The following is a 9,373-nucleotide window of genomic DNA, read 5'->3' as shown; positions in this document are numbered from 1 at the left end:
CACACTGTGATAACACCCGAGTTATTATACAGGAGAATAATACAGAGGGATGGTGGCACAGTTCATACAGTTCTATTTCCTCAGTCCTTATATAGTATACTGGTCTGCTGAACTTGGGTATCGCCAGAGCACTTGTATATTACTCTAGTCCTGGGAACTTAGGCATCGACACAGTATACTGGGTGCGTTAGGTTAGACACTTTTACTGTTGGTATTCACTGCCTCACTGTCTTTGCAATATACGGGCACTGTCACTTCAGGTCTTTGGTACAACACTGAGATTTCACTGTGTCGTCACTGGGCTGCCAATGTTTGGGCTTGGTCAAGGTGGCGCCAGGGAGTCGGAGGGAGCCCTACAGGTGAGCTCTACCGCAGTAGGCACGGGACTGCTACTAGGGGCGTCAGTCCAGGAATCCGTCATTTTTTTTTTTTTTAATACAGTTCGTCCTGTATGTGAAAATGTCACGGTGGTCATCCTAGATCTGGATGCTGCCTAGCTACCGAGATGTATACCGGTAAGAGCAATTGACCTACTGGCAAGGATCCTACAAGTTCAGACCAAGCAGTTTTGACGTTAAATTTACGTCTTGGAGATGGAAGAAGCAAATTGGTCATGAAGGTCACTTTAAGATGTTCATATAGTGAATATATGCAAAGTCATACTGCAAAATAAGACTAAATATGCAGGACATTAGATTTATTCATGTTTATTTGGAGTCCAGAGCTCCGCCCGGTCATGTCGGTGCCATTTACATGAAGGCGCCCCTTCAGCACCCTTGTTAGGATCCAAGTCGGGTCCTTTGGGGAATATGTAGGTTGTATAAGAATCACCACATTCAATACATCCATTTTCAAGCCCCGGGGTGTAAACGTACTAGGACACCACACCCAGAGGCCTATCAAAAATCTGTTATATGGTTACAAAGAGGCATGGCCCGAAAGCAGACTACATAACGCTGACTGAATACTACAGCCTATTTTGAAACTTTGATGATAATTTCGCTTCACTTAATAGTGTAGAAAGGAAGTTTTGTCAAGAATCATATTTATGTGGTGTTTGTACATTGATTTTATTATTATTTTAGTTATGGGTGCGAACAGGCTGGAGTAGATGGGGAAGAGGTGTCGATAACCCCATTCTTTTTGCACCTGAAACTGAAACGGACTTGCATCTGAAATCGTAAAGTTGCGTGTCGCAGTTTGGGGACTATTTGCTGGACGCTTTCCTCGTAAGTTGTGTTGTGCAATAAGATGTGATATTCGAAATTATTATACTGTATCCTAACCTAAAGAGAAAAAGCACGGATATATATTCACAATTTCAGTGATCAAAATTATAGCCCTATAATACAAACCTTCGCAATTTACAATTTATTATAATAGTTAAACTAGTAGTATCCATGGTATGCACAGCAATCATTCCTATATGCAAAACCTATAAATTTGTTAATGATTTAGGGGTAGCTTAAATACTGGAAGCTACTGCGGCCTGGTACTGGTACTCACGTCAGCAGTGTTGCCAAATTGTCTCAATTATCGCTAAACTTACTCTTAAAAACTGCTAGAATGTTGCTATGCACCAAAAACGCCAGAAAATCGCTAGAAAACGTGCCTGAACCTCTAGAATATTGATAAATCTTTAAAATACCACTAGACTTCTTGCTGTTAGACGTTAAAATTGCTGTTAATTTGAGGCAAATAGAGCTAGCAGAAAAACGCCAAATTGGTAACTCCATTTATCAGCTGGTTAGACAAATAATGTAAACATTTAGCATTTTCTCACGTGTGTGTGTGTGTGTGTGTGAGTGAGTGTGTGCAAATTATAATACAAGAATCTAACAATACTTTAGAGGTTTTAAACATTATAGTGGTTATAAAAATGTTAGAACTTTTTTCCTATCGATTTCATTTATGTATCTTTAGCAACACTCTAGTTTTCTAGTACAAGTTGAGCGATTTGGCTGACCTCTTTCTCACATCCTCAGCGAATATATGTCCTTAGGTGCCTTCAAGTGGTGGCACCACGGCACCGATAGCCAGGGAGCTCCACTGGCTGGCCATTGCGTCAGGGGTTGTGCCAGCAACTTTTTTTTTTTTTAATTATTATTATTTTTTTCCTAAGGTGAGCGTTTTTGTATGTCTTTCAATTACCCAGTCCAGGAATCCGTCATTTTTTTTTTTTTTTTAATACAGTTCGTCCTGTATGTGAAAATGTCACGGTGGTCATCCTAGATCTGGATGCTGCCTAGCTACCGATATATATACCGGTAAGAGCAATTGACCTACTGGCAAGGATCCTACAAGTTCAGACCAAGCAGTTTTGACGTTAAATTTACGTCTTGGAGATGGAAGAAGCAAATTGGTCATGACGTCACTTTATGTTCATATTGTGACAATATGCAAAGTCATACTGCAAAATAAGACTAAATATGCGGAACTTTAGATTTATTCATGTTTATTCGGAGTCGAGAAAGCCAAAAACTGCTGTAAGCTAGTTATTGGGGAGATTTAGATGTGACAAGTATGGAAAAACTCCTCCTCCTCCACATTATGATGATGATGATGATAGTGGTAGGTGAGGGAGCTCACCATCCACTCACTCGATGTAGTGCTGCTCTTGGGTGTCTGCCCTTTCATCTCCTCCATCCTTCTTTCCTTCCATCCTCTTCTTTTTTTTTCTTTCCTTCATTCTTTCCTCGTCCTTCTACCTACGGGTGACTTTACACTCGCTCTTGTCTTTCTTTCCTTCATTCTTTCCTCTTCCTTCTGCCTGTGGGTGACTCTACAGTGAGTGACAAGCCAAATGGTTTCCTGTACACCAGGAAACCATTTACTACGCTGGTAACCATATAACCAAATTTTAGCGCCTGGTGGTTTAGTGGGTAATTAGGGCACTCCACTCGGACTGAGCTGGTGAAGGTTTATATCCAAGGGATGGTTGGGGTTTATTGTTCACATAATGCCACTCAGGGATGAGTGAGGCTGATCACTCTCATCTTAAATGTCAGGACCGACTTGCTTTGCCCTGGGCTCCTACGCTCCGCGTGGGGCAACGTAGGATTGGATGATGATGATGATGATGACGATGATGATGATGATGATGATTATTATTATTATACTATACAGAAAGCTAACAGTAGGTAATTATTAGAAAACCATTAATACAAAATACAACTGAAGATTATGTGCAAGTTTATCGTTGAGATGGAAAAACTATGAAGAACAGAGAACATATCAGTCATGCCCTGGTGAGGTGCTGTCTACCACAAGGGGGTGCCGGGTTTCTACAAGGTTTATGTACCGCACCGTACCTGTAGAACGGTCCCATAGATGCAGTTGCCTACCTGTGGCCGGCGGTTCTGCTCAGCCAGACCACATGCAGTCTCTACATTGTGAGCCAGACAGAGCGGGATAACACAACAATATAAACAACCTAACTCACAGTGCCTAGTTACAGTTCTCAGTCCAGCCAGTCAGTTTTCAACTGTCACAGTTATTGGCCGTTGTTGGCGCCACCCTGATGCAATGACCAGTCAGTGGAGCTGCCTAGTTATATGGTGCCACCATGTGAAGGCGGCCATCTTCAGCACATAAGGGTTGTTGCTGTTGTTGATTGTACTAGTTGTGCAACCAATACATGTGCATTTTGCCATAAGGCGGACCCATTCCGAGTGTTCCTGTCTATGACAGGAACTTCGTTTTTACATAGTGAAGTGTGGCAGCCACTTCTGGTGATGAGTCAAACTGCACGGCGGACTTTTTCTTCATACTCTGGTGTAAGGGTCTTGGTCATGTAGCTCTAGGTGAGTGCGTCTTCCAGGCCCCGAAGATTTCCTGGTCTTCATTGTGTCTGTCCCTGAGAGGCTTGTGGGTAAGTCGGTGAGGGAGAAGAGGTGCCTGGTGATCTTGTTGTCCAGTGGTAGTATAATGGCCAAGACCTTGCCGTAGACGGTGTTAGTAGCCAGTGGTGACGAGGCCGAAGTGGAAGCAGGTGGTACTATGGATGGTGCACCCCCATCATGTTGCTTCTTCTTTTTCTTCTTCCTCTTATTACGTGTAGAAGCGGCAGATGGTGATGATGGTGGAGGACAGTCAGAACGCTCCTCCATCACGATGTCGTTGCCTGGACTGGCAGGAGTAGCTGGGCTTGGGGAGGTCCCTAGGTCGATTTCAGTAAAGATGATCGTTCCGTGGCCGAAGGGGAGAGGGTATGTGGACACGTGGAGTGAACAGGTGATTGCCTCTACGGGGATGGAAGTTTGGGACAGCCTGTTGTGGTGGGCGAGCAAACTGATCAGCTTGGCAAAGGTGGCTCGGTCTTCCTTCGTGCTGACATTTGCAATTTGAATGCAGGCAAAGTTCAGCCCTGGATGCTGCTGCCCTTGCTAGTGGCAACCCGACAATGATGATGTTGTCGAGCTTGAGCATGACTAGATCCCTACACTCGAAGGCCAGAAGAGCCGGTGACAGTGACAGCTTCTGTCTCCTTAGTTCCGCTGTTGATGGTAAACTACACCCTCTCCCCATAAGCCAGCGACTTCCCATGCTTAACGGCGTTAGGCTTCATGATACCGGAGCTTTAGATGAAGACGTCTTGGTGGTCGTCACCTCGAGTAAGAATGCCATATCGCACCAGTTGAACCACTTTACCTTTCCCTTCTCATGGTGGTCGCGTGGGAAGGAATGTTGCGGGAACTGGAGTTCGTTGAGTCCCGGTAAAAGGCAGGGCGAAAGAGATGTTACCAGGGCTGCTGCTCGGCTGGTTTTTCTTTTCAAGCACGTTAGTTGGAGATAGGGCAGCCAAATAGCGAAACTTAAAAAAAAAAAAAGCTAGATTGTCGGAAAGAAATGAAATCGATAGACTGCTAAAAATGTTAAAAAAAAAAAAACATTAACTGTTTAAAACTTCTAAATACCGTCAGATTATTGTAACATGTCATTATAATTGTGGGTAAATAAAATGAAATACCCAGTAGGCCTATACAAAAATTGAGAAAAAGCTATACTGTCAACACTGATTAGTCAGCTGGTAAGCAGGACAAGTAATTTTTCTATTTCAAATACAAGCCAGTTTCAGTTCCAGGTACAAATAGATGGCTTATCGGCATCTCTTCTCCGGCTGCCCCAACCTATTCGCAACCGTGACTAAAGATACTAAACAGAACAATTTATAAACATCATGTAACCATCACCAACGACAAAATTCTCTCTCTAAAATAATAAATGACGTGAAGTTATCATTAATGTTTCAAAACAACCTTCAGTATTCAGTCAGCGCCATATGGTGCGCGTTCGCGCCTTGACTCTTCGTAACCATATAACAGATTTTTGGTAGACCTCTGGGTGTGACGTCCTAGCACGATTACATCTCGGGGTCAGAAAACTGTTACGATATACCTAATGATGTCCCCCAGCATGTAATGGCGTCGATGTAAACGGCCGGAGGAGCTATTTAACTTCCTCCTATCTCCAGAAGGAATTTGGTGTAATACATAACGCCAATTTCTGCCTGCAGTCCATAGAGACATCCAGTGAGTCTGAAACGAGGCAAGATTTTTTTTTTTCTTTTCTTTTCTGGGTTGTTCACTTTAACTTGGTCCAGATATTCGTTTGTTTGCAGCTAATCTCACGTGGCTCAGAAACACGAAGACATTATTAAGGCTGTACATCCTTGACAGAGTGCTTCGTGACTAGCACTATATTCTTGTACAACCCAGCATTCGTGATGGTGGGATGGCACTTTCAGATAAAGTTAGAGTGAAGGATAAAATATACATTGATGTAGAAAGAAAAATGAATACAAATTACTCTGTAACATGAAGTTATTCTGGAAAGAGGTGCGGAAATGTATACGTGACAGTGGAAAGAGACGCGAAAATGTGAAGGATGTATGTGGTAGATTAACCCATGGGAATGAAGGGCTAGATGGAAAGAATATTTTGAAAGTCTGATGAATGGGAATAGAGCGAGCAGAGCAGTTGTAAACATGAGTGGTTTGGGGGGGGTGCAGAGAAGGAATGCAGTGCCAGGAAGCCTGACACTCGCACAGGTGAAGAAAGCTGTAAAGCGCATGAAAAACGGGAAAGCAGCTGAGGCTGATGAAGTGTATGCAGAGATGATTAAGTGTACTGGAGACAGCGGAATGAAGTGCTTGTTGGAGAAGGCATGGATGAGTGAAACTGTGCCAGTTGAGTGGAAAAAGGCAGTGATTGTACTCTGTACAAAAATAAAGGTGAGCGAAGTAAAGGCAAGAAATATCGTGGCATAAGTCTGTTGGTGTTGTAGGAAAGGTATATGGAAGAATTATTAATGAGAAAGTAAGACAGATATCAGATGTCCTTGTGAGTGACGAACAGGGTGGCTTTAGGAGTGACAGAGGATGTGTATCTATCTATCTATTGCCAGACGCCTTAATCCCGTATGGGATGGCCACAAACAAATCGTATCCATGTCGCTCTGTCCCCAGCCATTTCACTGCCCAGCTCCCAGCTCACACACCCCTCTCTCATATACCTCTCCATCCCTCCATCTCATCCTTGGCCTCCTCCTCCTCCCTCTCCCGCCCTCCACCTCACTCACATACACTCTCCTCATCAATCTCTCACTCTCCATCCTCTCCACATGGCCAAACCACCTTAATGTGTTTCTCCTAACGCTTTCTATCACATCCACATCCACACCACAACACTCTTTCACTTCCTCATTTGTCAGTCTGTCTCTCCATGTGACTCCACATGCTCCTCTCAAATATTTACAGTGAGACTGATAGTCGAGACGGCATGTGAGGACATCAAGGTGTTTATGGGATTTATGTATCTGGAAATAGCATACGACAAAATAGACAAAGAAGGATTGTGGAAGGTTTTGCGCATGTACGGTGTAGATGGTAAGCTGCTAGGTGCCGTCATAGTTTTTATGATGCTTGTGAGGCATGTGTAAGGGTAACAGGGAATCTAAGTGTATGGTTCACAATCAGTTGCAGGCATGCGACAAGGTCGTGTGATGTCCCCATGATTGTTCTCTCTCTCTCTCTCTCTCTCTCTCTCTCTCTCTCTCTAGCGAATTTGAAGGAGGGAGGAGGCAAGGTAGGCCAAGAAAAAGGTGAAGGGATATGGTGGATGAGTGTGTGAGGAGAGGTATGGAAGTCGGTAAGGCTAAGGTACTGACAAGAGACCGAACTGGATGGATGAATTTTGTGCAGAGAAGGCCATCACCAGGGATCTGGCACCCCTTTTTAACGTGGCAGCGTTCGGATCGACACTATCAGATAGGTAAATGTGACGCTACAGAACGTGGTGATTTTTTTTTTTTTTTTTTTTTCCTAATCTGATGGGGCCAGGATTTCGAGGGCTTGAATGATGAGTGAATGGAAGCGTGGCGCATTGGACTGGGCAAACTTTGGCTGTCTGGACGTTACTACTCTTCACCTTGCCCTACGGTGGGAAAGGAAATCCAGATAATGAATTCCAGATAATGAATTATTATTATTATTATTATTATTATTATCATTACACTGAGGTGGTTTGGCCATGTGAAGAGAATGGAGAATGAAAGACTAAGAGGGTGTATGTAGGTGAGGTGGAGGGAGGGAGAGGGAGGGGTAGACCGAGGATGAGATGAAGGGATGGAGTAGAGGTATATGAGGCAGGGGGGGGTGATTTGGGGGGAGAGTAGTCAAATGGTGGGTGACAGAGCGACTTGGAGGCGTTTTGTCTGCGGCCACCCTTTGCGGGATTAGGGCGTCGGGCTATAGATGGATAGATTACCATTATTATTATTATTATTACCACCACCACCACTACTACTACTATCATTATTGACAAAGTTGTGCGCTAGACACAATTCTTACTGCCTGTTCAGATGTTAGGATCCCGAAGATAATGCTTCGTATGATCCTTGTCGTGTGCAGTGGATTCTTTATTAGGCGTTGATCACTGGTTTTGCAGCCACTCTCTTATGCAATGCGATCCTTTAAACACGATATGCTATGAGGCAAATTATTCATCTAGCATATATGGGATTAACTTGCACTTCTTGCTGTTTTTCCCTACTTAAACTGCTTACCTACCAACCCATCTCCCTATCTATCTACATATCTATCTCCTTCCTTACCCATCCACCAACCTCCCTATCTACCTACATGCCTACCTTCTTACCTCGTTACCTACCTTACTTTCTACCTCCCTCCCTACCTACCTGGCTCCTACCTCCCTACCCACATCCCTACCTACCTACCTGCCTGCCGCCACCACAGGCGACACGGGGCGAGTACTTACCCATTTATTTATTTATTATTAAAACTTCCCACATCCCTGTGGGACGTTTTATTATTAATGTCAATATTATTATGGTTGGTGGTAAGTGGGGGGCGCTCACCATCCAATCACTCGATGTAGTGCTGCTCTCAGGTGTTTGCCTTTTCCTCTCCTCCCTCCTTTCCTTCCTTGCTATTCTGTCTTTCATTACTTCATTCTTTCCATGTCCTTCTGCCTACAGGTGACTTTACACTCCCTCTTTTGTCTTTCTTTTCATTCATTCCAGTTCCTTCTGCCTATGGGTGACTCTACACTGAGTGACAAGTTAAATGGTTTCCTGTACACCAGGAAACCATTTACTACGATGGGTGGTAACCATACAACCAAATTATGGCGCCTGATGGTTTAGTGGGTAATTGCGGCGCTCCAATCGGATTGAGCCGGTGTAGGTTTATATCCAGGGAGTCGTTGGGGTTATTACTCACGTAATGCCACTCAGGGATGAGTGAGGCTGGTCACCCTCATGTTAAATGTCAAGACCAACTTGCCTAGCCCCGGGCTCCTACGCCCCTCATTGGGCAACGTAGGATTGGATGATGGATGGATAGATTATTATTGGTCTTATTTTACAATTGCGATAATTCAAAGGTTATAATGGCCTAGAGCCGTCAAACTTGGTCAAGTTAGTTGGACAGCTGTCCACTCCTTTTGGCTAAAAATGGTGGCAGTCTGCCACCTGGGTGCCAAACCTCCCATATTTCCCTGCACCCTGGTGTGGGAAGGACCCAAGAGAGGCGCTGTCTGCAACAAGGGAGCGCTGGGTCGTACCGTACTGTGCCTGTAGGACGCCCCCACAGAACAGTTGTTTACCTGTGGTTGACGGGTCTACTCGGCTATACACTGGGGTGAAGCAACAACAGCAGCAACATAACTCTCAGTACTCAATCACAGCTCTCAATCCCGGCAGCCAGTTTTCAATTCGTGGACATTTATTACACACAGGGCACAGTCTATTGCTCGTTGAAATACAGGGTGGTCCGTAAATAGCGCTTCACCAGAAACTCACCTGGCGGTATCTTGTGTGCCGCAGGGACGGCCCAGTCTGCTGGTGTGGGCGC

The sequence above is a fragment of the Coenobita brevimanus genome, chromosome 49 (assembly GCF_032717465.1).
Source record: "Coenobita brevimanus isolate Jiangsu-jjx chromosome 49, ASM3271746v2, whole genome shotgun sequence".
In the NCBI taxonomy this organism is placed as follows: Eukaryota; Metazoa; Arthropoda; class Malacostraca; order Decapoda; family Coenobitidae; genus Coenobita; species Coenobita brevimanus.
This window is presented reverse-complemented; position numbering follows the sequence as displayed.